At 40.8% G+C, this 11,808-nt stretch overlaps 1 protein-coding gene across 3 annotated transcripts in view; it reads right to left on the bottom strand.

Annotated features, from left to right (window-relative positions):
* si:dkey-118j18.2 overlaps positions 1-11,808 on the bottom strand; it is a 56,965-nt gene that overhangs the window by 36,582 nt on the left and 8,575 nt on the right. For 2 of the 3 annotated variants that reach the window (XM_043719257.1, XM_043719255.1), the window contains exon 2: positions 4,162-4,234. The exons of the other annotated variant lie outside the window; for it this stretch is intronic. The gene's annotated coding sequence lies outside the window, so the exon portion shown is untranslated. The remainder of the gene's footprint in view (positions 1-4,161; positions 4,235-11,808) is intronic. 3 annotated transcript variants of the gene reach the window in all.

Here is an 11,808-nt window from a genome sequence, read left to right on the forward strand (position 1 = left end):
GGTTGCGAATCCTATCAGATTGAATGGATCAGTTGGAGGGGCAGTTAGAGGCAATGAGGAATTTGCAACAGCAACAGTATGTGATGGATGGCAGTTATAGGAGGGGGGGGGGAATGTCTCAGATATTGTACATAGATGGGTTAACCCCAAGAAAGGTAAGAGTGGTAGACAGGTAGTGCAGGAGTCTTCTGTGGCTATCCCAGTTTCAAACAAGTAAGATGTTTCGGAAAAGGAAGGGCTGATCGATTCACAGGGGAATGTAGCACGAACAGCTAAATTTCTCGTATTGAGACTGGCTCTAATGCAATGAGGGGTATTTTGGGTTCCAAGACATCAATTGTGTTCGGGGACTCTCTAGTCCAAGGTACAGACAGACGTTTCTGTGGCCAGCAGAGAAAAATCAGAATGGTGTGTTGTTTCCCTGGTGCCAGGATCAAGGGTGTCTCAGAGAGGGTGCAGAATGTTCTCACGGGGGAGAGGGGCCAACAAGAGGTCATTGTCCACATTGGAACCAAAGACATAGGAAAGGAAAAGGTTGAGATTCTGCAGGGGGATTACAGAGAGCTCGGCAGGAATTTAAAAAGGAGGTCCTCGAGAGTAGTAATATTTGGATTTCTCCCAATGCTAAGAGCTAGTCAGGGCAGGAATAGGAGGATAGAGCAGATGAATGAATGGCCGAGGAGCTGGTGTATGGGAGAAGGATTCACATTTTTGGATCATTGGAATCTCTTTTGAGGAAGTGACCTGTACAAGAAGAACGGACTGCACCGAAATTGGAAGGGGACTAATATACTGGCAGGGAGATTTGCTAGAGCTGCTCATGAGGATTTAAACTAGTAAGGTGGGGGGTAGGACCCAGGGAGATAGTGAGGAAAGAGATCAATCTGAGACTGGTACAGTTGAGAACAGAAGCAAGTCAAACAGTCAGGGCACGTAGGGAGAAGGTAGGACTAATAAACTAAACTGCATTTATTTCAATAGGGAAGGCAGATGAACTCAGGGCATGGTTAGGAACATGGGACTGGGATATCATAGCAATTACAGAAACATGGCTCAGGGATGGGCAGGACTGGCAGCTTAATGCCCGATGCAAATGCTACAGGAAGGATAGAAAGGGAGGCAAGAGAGAAGGGGGAGTGGCGTTTTTGATAAGAGATGGCATTACAGCTGTATTGAGGGAGGATATTCCCGGAGATACATCCAGGAAAGTTATTTGAGTGGAACTGAGAAATAAGAAAGGATGATCACCTTATTGGGATTGTATTATAGACCCCCTAATAGTCAGAGGGAAATTGAGAAACAAACTTGTAAGGAGATCTCAGCTATCTGCAAGAAAAAAAGGTGGTTATGGTAGGGGATTTTAACTTTCTAAACAGACTGGGACTTCCATAGTGTTAAGGGTTTAGATGGAGAGGAATTTGTTAAGTGTGTTCAAGAAAATTTTCTGATTCAGTATGTGGATGTACCTACTAGAGAAGGTGCAAAACTTGACCTACTCTTGGGAAATAAAGCAGGGCAGGTGATTGAGGTGTCAATGGGGGAGCACTTTGGGACCAGCAACCATAATTCTCCGAGTTTTAAAATAGTGATGGAAAAGGATAGACCAGATCTAAAAGTTGAAGTTCTAAATTGGACAAAGGCCAATTTTGACGGGTTGTGGGGGGGGCAGATGTTAGCAGGTAAAGGGACGGCTGGAAAATGGAAAGCCTTCAGAAATGAGATAACGAGAATCCAGAGAAAGTATACTCCTGTTGGGGTGAAAGGAAAGGCTGGTGGGTATAGGGAATGCTGGATGACTAAAGAAATTGAGGGTTTGATTAAGAAAAAGAAGGAAGCATATGTCAGATATAGACAGGAGAGATTGAGAGTATAAAGACAGTAGGAGTATACTTAAGAGGGAAATCAGGAGGGCAAAAAGGGGACATGAGATAGCTTTGACAAATAGAACTAAGAAGAATCCAAAGGGTTTTTACAAATACATTAAGGACAAAAGGGTAACTAGGCCCCCCCCCCCCCAATATCAGCAAGGCGCCCTTTGTGTGGAGCCCCAGAAAATGGGGGCGATTAACGAGTATTTTGCGTCAGTATTTACTGTGGAGAAGGACATGGAAGATATAGAATGTAGGGAAATAGATGGTGACATTTTGCAAAATGTCCTAATTACAGAGGAGGAAGTGCTGGATGTCTTGAAATGCATAAAGGTGGATAATTCCCCAGGACCTGATAAGGTGTACCCTAGAACTCTGTGGGAAGCTAGGGAAGTGATTGCTGGGCCTCTTGCTGAGATATTTGTAACATTAATCGTTACAAGTGAGGTGCCGGAAGACTGGAGGCTGACTAACGTGGTATCACTGTTTAAGAAGGGTGGTAAGGACAAGCCAGGGAACTATAGACCAGTGAGCCTGACGTCGGTGGTGGGCAAGTTTTTGGAGGGAATCCTGAGGGACAGCATATACATGTATTAGGAAAGGCAAGGACTAATTAGGGATAGTTAACATGGCTTTGTGTGTGGGAAATCATGTCTCACAAACTTGATTGAGTTTTTTGACGAAGTAACAAAGAGGATTGCTGAGGGCAAAGCGGTAGATGTGATCTGTATGAACTTTTGTCTGGATTCTTGTTATCTCATTTCTGAAGGCTTCCCATTTTCCAGCTGTCCCTTTACCTGCTAACATCTGCCCCCCTCCCCCCCCCCACCCATCAAAATTGGCCTTTGTCCAATTTAGAACTTCAACTTTTAGATCTGTATGGACTTTTGTCAGATGTTCGACAAGGTTCCCCATGGGAGACTGGTTAGCAAGGTTAGATTTCACGGAATACAGGGAGAACTAGCCATTTGGATACAGAACTGGCTCAAAGGTAGAAGTCAGAGGGTGTGGTGGAGGGTTGTTTTTCAGACTGGAGGCCTGTGACCAGTGGAGTGCCACAAAGATTGGTGCTGGATCCTCTACTTTTCATCATTTATATAAATGATTTGGATGCGAGCATAAGAGGTATAGTTAGTAAGTTTGCAGATGACACCAAAATTGGAGGTGTAGTGGACAGCGAAGAACGTTACCTCAGATTCAAATGGGATCTTGATCAGATGGGCCAATGGGCAGATAGGTGGCAGGTGGAGTTTAATTCAGATAAATGCGAAGTGTTGCATTTTGGGAAAGCAAATCTTAGCAGGACTTAAACACTTAATAGTAAGGTGCTAGGGAGTGTTCCTGAACAAAGAGACCTTGGAGTGCAGGTTCATAGCTCCTTGAAAGTGGAGTCACAGGTAGATAATGAAGAAGGCATTTGGAATGCTTTCCTTTATTGGTCAGAGCATTGAGTACAGGAGTTGGGAGGTCATGTTGCAGCTGTACAGGACATTGGTTAAGCCACAGTTGGAATATAGCGTGGAATTCTGGTCTCCTTCCTGACAGAAAGCTGTTGTGAAATGTGAAAGGGTTCAGAAAAGATTTACAAGGATGTTGCTAGGATTGGAGGATTTGACACATATGAAAAAGAAGAACAGGCTGGCGCTCTTTTCCTGGAGCGTCAGAGGCTGAGGGGTGACCTTATAGAGGTTTACAAAGTTGAGGAGCATGGATATGATAAATAGACAAAGTCTTCTCCCTGGGGTGGGGGGCCAGAACTAGAGGGCATAGGTTTAGGGTGAGAGGGGAAAGATATAAAAGACCTAAGGGGTAACATCTTCACTTAGAGGGTGGTACATGTATGAAATGAGCTGCCTGAGGATGTGGTGGAGGCTGGTACAATTGCAACATTTAAAGGGCATTTGAATGGGTATATGAATAGGAAGGGTTTGGAGGGATATGGGCCGGATGCTGGCAGGTGGGACTAGATTGGTTTGGGATATCTGGTCAGCATGGACGGGTTGGACCGAAGGATCTGTTTCTGTGATGTACATTTCTATGACTCTGTGGTCCCTTAATTGAGTGGTGACCCTATCTCTTGACTAATTAAAGGAGGAGCCAATTCAAAATCCGAATGAATAACTGTTTACCCGAGAGATGGGTTCGGCCCCAGAAAACATCCCAACCTCTGGTTCCCATCCCAAGATGATAAACCTACCCAAAAGTGTGTTAAAAAAAATCCCAGTGGCAAATACAATTATGTGCAATAAATCTTAATAATGTTAAGAGGCTGAGTTGAAGCTGACTAGCTTACCATTGTATCCTCCAATTCTCTCTGAAATGAGTGCAAACATCATGCTGACAGAGTGTAAAATTCAGGCTAAAAACTAAAAACAGATTTAGGTTAAGTAAAATCATGTTGAACAAAGATTACATTGAAAGTTAACAACACAGGTCCTATTACATCATCTGTTTCAAATGATATAAATTCAAGTAAATGTTTCACCCTCAACATTTCATCATGAGCCCATGATTTCAAAAGAAAGTGCCAGAAAAAGAACTCAAACATATAGCACATAAAAACACAAAAGTGAAGTATATGGGATACCAACTAGTTTCTTTCACACTCAAACTTGCACACTAACAGTAAAGATATTGTGTGCAATTCATTAAAAAATTTGAACTTCCAATAATTTTTGCAGTAATGAGTGAGAGATCGAAGGAAATGGAGATGTGAAGATCTTGAAGATGCATGGCCTAGTTAAACAAGACTTGAAATAATTATATTCAAATTGCAGGTAGATGCTTTTGTATTCTTTCTTTTCTTTCAGAAACCTGCAAAGTCATCAATGGGGTCAATGCAAATTTATAACTTATGTTACAACTTTCTAGACAGATGTGTATTCCTACTAGCCTAAATGAAATTAAGTTAAGACAAAGAAATAGTTAACAATCACTGGATGTAGGTTTGCTCGCTGAGCTGGAAGGTTTGTTTTCAGACGTTTCGTCACCATACCTGGTAACATCATCAGTTAGCTACCGGATGAAGCACTGTTGTTTTGGCCTGCTTTTTATTTATGTGTTTAGGTTTCCTTGGATTGGTGATGTCATTTCCTGTGGTGATGTTCTTTCACTCAGGGGGTGGTAAATGGGATACAAGTCTATGTGTTTGTTGATAAGAGTTCCGGTTGTAATGCCATGCTTCTCAGAATTCTTGTGCGTCTCTCTGTTGGCTTGTCGTTGGAACTTTATCAACAAATACATTGACTTGGATCCCATTTACCACCCCCCGAGAAAAAGAATAGGACATGACATCACCACAGGAAATAATGTCACCACCCCAAGGAAACCTAAGCACATAAAAAGAAAGCACTGATGATGTCACCTAGTATGGTGACAAAACGTCTGAAAACGAACCTTCCAGCTCAGTGAGCAAACTTACATCCAGAACCTCAACATGAGCTATAAATCTTCTCATACCTTCTCAAAACTTGGTAACTTAACAAGTTAATAATCAGCGAAGACATGGCTACTGGTGCCCACAACAATTTTAATTCATGGAGGATAAAATACAGCCAATTTCTAAATTGAAACTGGCTAGGTCACACAATAACAATCAACTTTTAAGTGAAATTAATTTTTAACTTTGCTTTTGAAATTTGCATTAATTACAGACAAAGACAAGTTTATAAATCCATTAGTTCTGATAAAAGCACTGCAGCTAAAATATTAACTTATTTGTTTTTTCATGTGCCGATTGATTTTAATTGGTTCAGGAGTTCTATAGTAATAATAAATCTGCTTGACTGATTGTAACTGATACTGAAACGCCAATAAAAACAAAACTGTATTATTCATATCTCTCTAATTTTTACATACTGTGAGTTAACTGTCACTGGCTGGGTCAGCATTTATTGCTCATCCCTAACTGTGCTTGACTGAGTGAATTGCTAAGTGATTTCAGAGGGTAGTTAGGAGTCACCACATTGCTGTGTGTCTGGCATCACATCTTGGCCAAACCAGGTAAGTATGACTGATATCTTTCCCTAAAGGACATTCATGAACTGATGTGTATTTTTCATGATTTGACATTAAACTAGCTTTTAATTCCAGGTTTTTTTAAACTGCATTTGAATTTCACTAAATGCATTGGTGGCATTCAAACTCATGTTACCAAAGCATTAGTCTGGGACTCTAGATTATTTATCCAATGAATATTATCACTATGTCATTGCTAGCCCTTATATCAATACTTTTTCAACAGATTACTCAACTCCCTTTGAAAGGCTTTAATTAACTCTAAAGTTCCCTTCTTTTAAATTCTGTTCCAAACACAACTTGTTCAAGATCTTAACACTGCCATAAATTGAAAAGAATGAAAATTTATCAAAATGATATGCAGGAGGCCAGGAAATGTAGTTTGACAAGCAGTAGTACATTCTACGTACAAAAGTGATCATTATATCCTCATCGTTACGATGCAATAGCTCATTTATTTCCAGACTGACTGTAACTTTTAATTTATTTTTCCAGCCACTTACAGTCATTGCTAATTCCAAATATGAGTTGTCATGAAAACAGAAATTTATGAAACCACCACTCCCAAAGAATTTATTTGACCTCTAAATTTTAATCAAAAGATAATGTTACTGACTGCATGTTATAGTAGTCTCCATTGATCAATTTATCTTTTATGTGCCAGCATCATGTCAATAATTTATAATGATCAAAATGGTTGGGATACAATAGCTTAAAATAGGCAGCCTTCAGTTAGTGTTAACAGTTTCACCTGGATCAGAAGGTAATGGATTCAGATCCAACTCCAGAGATGTGTGTACATAAATTGAGGTTGAGACTTTAATACAGTACTGAGGGAGTGCTGCCTGTTTTCAATTTGTTGTGGAATGATCAGCAGTATCTCCAGGAATCTATATAGGCAACCATAGCTTTTCACCATATTTAGCAATGACTTGGATGAAATAATAGAGAGCTGCATGTTCGAGTGTAAATGTTGTGCATATTTTCATTGCAGGAACCCCTGATGTAAAGGGGGGGACAGGGGGAGGTTATGTATTTGGTAATCCTGATGGACTGTTACTTTAAAAAATTGATGTGATGTAATGATCAGCCATCTTCGGTGGGAAATACTCATCCCTAACTATGCTTGACTGAGTGACTTGCTAGGTGATTTCAGAGGGCAGTTCAGAGTCACCGCATTGCTGTACTTCTGGCATCACATCTGTGCCAAACAAGGTAAGGACAAGTGATATCGTTCCCTAAAGGATATTCATGAACTGCCTTGCTGCCTGCAGATTTACCACTTCCTTAATAAAACTGACACCGTTTAAACATTTAAGCCTGGTTCTTGTTGAAACTTAACACAAGAAGCAAAGTGGTGACGACGAAGGGGTAAAATCTGCTTACATGTAATCCAATAATTCATTTTGGAGATGCTTTGATAAAAAGAAAAAGAAATCAAAAAACACCATCACTGCACTGAAGCAGGTATAGTCAGTAAAAGAAAGGATTTCGTCTCAGCAAAAGGTGAATGGTACAGAAGAACATGTTCCACTGAGAAGTTACGCTCAATAATGAGTATCTTAAAGGGTGGGAAATGGTGTATAGACTTGGAAAGAAACAGACAGCCTTAGGAGTATCTTGTTCTAAAATGGGAAGAAGCAAGGTAGTTCTAAAATGTTTGTAGTACAGTGTTATGCAGGCCCTTCCTGCTTAAAGAACACAAAAAAATTGTTGAGACTTTAGCACCATATGATTGTATGGTGAAAATATAGAGAGCTGAAACTCCTACACAGAGAGATTCCATTATTTTGTCAAGCTAACAAATTTGAAGTGGATATTGTCATCTCCGTGTTCTGCAGTATTATGTTGGAAGGAGTTTTCAACCTCTTGAGGAGTCTGATGAAGCCAGAGATGTTGATTTCAAAAATTTAAGAAATATTAGAAATCCTACAAACCATTTTGATTGCAATTGTGGAATCTGCACCTTTCAGTAATCAGCAGGATGGTGAATCTATCTCCCAATTTTAAAGAAGTTAACAAAATTCTGTGAATTAGGAGATGACTTAAATGGTTTTATCAGGGACAGACTGGAGTGAGGTTGAAGAGGTGAAGCAATCCAGAAGAGATGACAAGTCATTCTGCTATAACGTGACAGTTGTGTTCCTCTGCAAGCTTGCTATGGGAAACTGCTATAGAAATTGTGCTATAGAAGATCGTGCTATGGGAAACCTGCTATACCCGTTTAGCAGAATGTTCATGTGATGCAAGTAATGTCCATAATTCATCAATCGCATTATAGCCAATTCGCGCTGATGAAATGTGTGTTATAGAGCTACCTGTACTGATGGAAAGGAACCTATGCTTAAAGAAAGCTCTCAAAATCAGTCTTGATGGAACTCGTAGCCACGAGAGCTCAACAGCTAAACCCAAGCATGGGAGTTCATAAAATGGCAGCTGGGAGATCAGCACCAACACAGACTCAAAACTGTTTCGAAAAACAGGTCATACAGCAGCAAAGTACTGGTACAAAAGAAGCTGAGTGCAGAAACTGTATGTTGCTCACATTACTTTGACAAATAAATGCCTGGTCAATGTGTCCTTTTTGTTTGCCAAAGTTCAGAAACCTAAGAAAATCTACACAGTACAAAGAGGGCATGAGAAAAGCACACAACCACAGTCCAAAGAGCTGGTGTTAAACATACTAGCCATTTTTATATGAGAATATAGGAAACATGGTTAGTAAGTTTGTGAATTGCACCAAAGTTGATGGTATCGTGGACAGTAAAGGTGGTTATCTAATCGTACAACGAGATTTTGATCAACTGGGTCAGTGGGCTGAGGAGTGACAGGTGAAGTTTAATTTAGATAAATACAAGATGCTGTATTTTGGTAAGCCAATGCCAGTGTAGGACTTTCACAGGTAATGGTAAGGCCCTGGAGAGTGAACAGATAACTGTGGGTGCAGGTATATAGTTCCATGAAAGCGGCACTGCAGATAAACAGGGTGGTGAACATGACATTTGGCATGCTTGCCTTCATAGGTCAGAGCACTGAGTCTAGGAGTTGGGACGTCATGGTGCAGCTGTTCAAGATATTGGGTAGGCTACTTTTAGAACATTATGTACAATTCTGGTCACCCTGTTATGGGAAGGATGTTGTTCTCTGGAAAAAAGTTACCAGGATGTTGCCAGGACTGGAGGATTTCAGTTATAAGCAGAGGCTGGGTTGGCTGGGCTTTTTTTCTCCCTGGAGTGTCAAAGGCTAAATGGGTGACCTTATAGAGGCTTATAAACTCATGAGGGGCAGAGATAAGGTAATTTTTCCTTGGTAGGAATCCAAAACTGGACTGCATAAGTTTAAGGTGAGAGAGGAAAGATTTACAAGGGACCTGGGGAATAATCTTTTCACACAGAGGGTGATGTGTGTTTGGCCCATATCCCTCTAAACCTTTCTTACTCATAGCGCGTTTTGAGAAGATTTGTAACTCAGGTAGAGGTTCTGGATGTAGGTAGGCTCACTGAGCTGCAAAGTTCATTTCCAGACGTTTCGTCACCCTATGAGGTAACATCTTCAGTGGGCCTCCGGGCGAAGCACTGTTGGTAATTCCTGCTTTCCATTTATATGTTTGGGTTTCTTTGGGTTGGTGATGTCATTTCCTGTGTTGATGTGATTTCCTGTTATTTCTTTCAAGGGGTAGTAGATGGGGTCTAACTCGGTGTGTTTGTTGATAGAGTTCCAGAAATGACTGCCAGACTACTCAGACCCCTTGGCCTCATGGTAGCCCACAAACCCATCAACATACTAAAACAGCAGCTGATGAACTTGAAAGACAAGCAAAACTAATATTATTTACAAAATACCATGCAAGGACTGTAACAAACACTACATTGGACAAACAGGCAGAAAACTAGCCACCAGGATACATGAACATCAACTAGCCACAAAAAGACATGACCCTCGCTTACTAGTATCCTTTCATACAGAGGAAAAAGGACTCCACTTCGACTGGGACAACACATCCATTCTAGGACAAGCCAAACAGAGAAACACACAAGAATTCCTAGAAGCATGGCATTCCAACCAGAACTTATTATTTTTATTATTTTCAGAAATAATTCTACCCATGAGCTCCTTGGAGAAAAAAAATGTTGGCAGTATGGTTGTATTGTGTGGTTTCATCACATCTCTGCAAAACCCATCTTTGCCCATGTGTTTGAACTGCATGACTACATTGTCAAATGAAAGCATAAGGCCAAGCAAATTGAAAAACAAACAACATTCGGATATATGGCATCCAGATAAGAAGGATAAACCCTTAGACTTCTTCAAAAACCTTCGAGATAATTTTGAGAGAAGGCCAATGCTGAAACAAATGCTTACTCAAACATCACAGAAATTAGAGAGGGTTTTGTTGCATCATACAATATTCGTAAACTGATTGCTAAAAGTGGAAATGCTCGCTACGTTTATGAGTCACTTATCCTGCCTTCAGTGTCCATAATAATATCTGATGTCATGAATTTGAGTGCCAAAGAAGCAATTCAGGCTATTCCTTTGAGTAATGCTACTGTTGCCAAAAGAATCGATGAGATGGCATGGTACATTGAAGAGGGATTGGTCAGTTCATTACAATCCAAGAAATTGTCCTTACAACTAGACAAACCGACTTTGCAAAATAACGATGGTCTTTTCATGGCTTGAGAGAGATTCTGGAACAGAAACAAATTAATTGAAGAGATGTTATTTGCCAGGAGGATTAAAATTGATACTAAGGAACTGTCTATTTGTGAAGAAGTCAAAAGTTACTTAAGCGAGAACAATATTCCAATGAAGAATATAGCTGCTTGTGCAACCGATGGTGCTGCTTCTATCATTGGTTGATACAGAGGATTCATTGCCCATCTGAAAAGAGCTATACCTTTTGTCTTTACTAATCATTGTGTCATTCACAGGGAGCACCTAGAAGCTAAAAGCTTAGGAGGATGCTTCAACCTTTCGCCTTCAGTTGTCATAAAGGCCGTATACTTCATCAAATCCCATGCCCTTCAGGATCATCTTTTCCAGTAGCTGTGTGAAGAAAATGAAGAACACTTCCGGACACTGCTGCTGCATATCGAGGTGAGGTGGCTTTCCAAGAGAAACTGTCTTCAACATTTTGTTACATTCTGGGACACCATCGTTCCCTTCATGTCTGATAAAGAGTATGGAGAAAGATTTGCTGATGTTAAGGCGGACATATTTTATTTGGCAGATAGCTTGCAGAAACGTAATTTGTTAAACAAGACCTTACAGGGTAAAAACAGTAACCTCATAGATTGTAAGGAAGCCACTGTTTCTTTCCTTAAGAAATTCGAAGTCGACTGGCACAACATGGGGCGTCAAGAATTTTTACAATTTCCAAACCTGAAGACAATCGCAGAGGCACTGAAGGATGATGAACTAACCATTTATGTTCAAAGTTTGTGAGAAGATTTGTAGCTCGGGTGCTCGTTGCTGTGGTTCTGTTCGCCGAGCTGGAAGTTTTTGTTGCAAACATTTTGTCCCCTGTCTAGGTGACATCCTCAGTGCTTGGGAGCCTCCTGTGAAGCGCTTCTGTGGTGTTTCCTCCGGCATTTATAGTGGCCTGTCCCTGCCGCTCCCGGTTGTCAGTTTCAGCTGTCCGCTGTAGTGGCCGGTATATTGGGTCCAGGTCTATGTGTTTGTTGATGGAGTTTGTGGATGAGTGCCATGCTTCTAGGAATTCCCTGGCTGTTCTTTGTTTCGCTTGCCCTAGAATGGTAGTGTTGTCCCAGTCAAATTCATGAAATTGCGAGGATATCCGTTTTTTGCAAAAAGAGGAAGAGGAACACCTATACAAGGTATTCGCAAAAAACGGATATCCTCGCAATTTCATCAACAGATGCCTAAGGGAAAGACAACAGAACGAGGACATGCCGCAACC

The sequence above is a fragment of the Chiloscyllium plagiosum genome, chromosome 29 (assembly GCF_004010195.1).
Source record: "Chiloscyllium plagiosum isolate BGI_BamShark_2017 chromosome 29, ASM401019v2, whole genome shotgun sequence".
NCBI classification, from domain to species: domain Eukaryota; kingdom Metazoa; phylum Chordata; class Chondrichthyes; order Orectolobiformes; family Hemiscylliidae; genus Chiloscyllium; species Chiloscyllium plagiosum.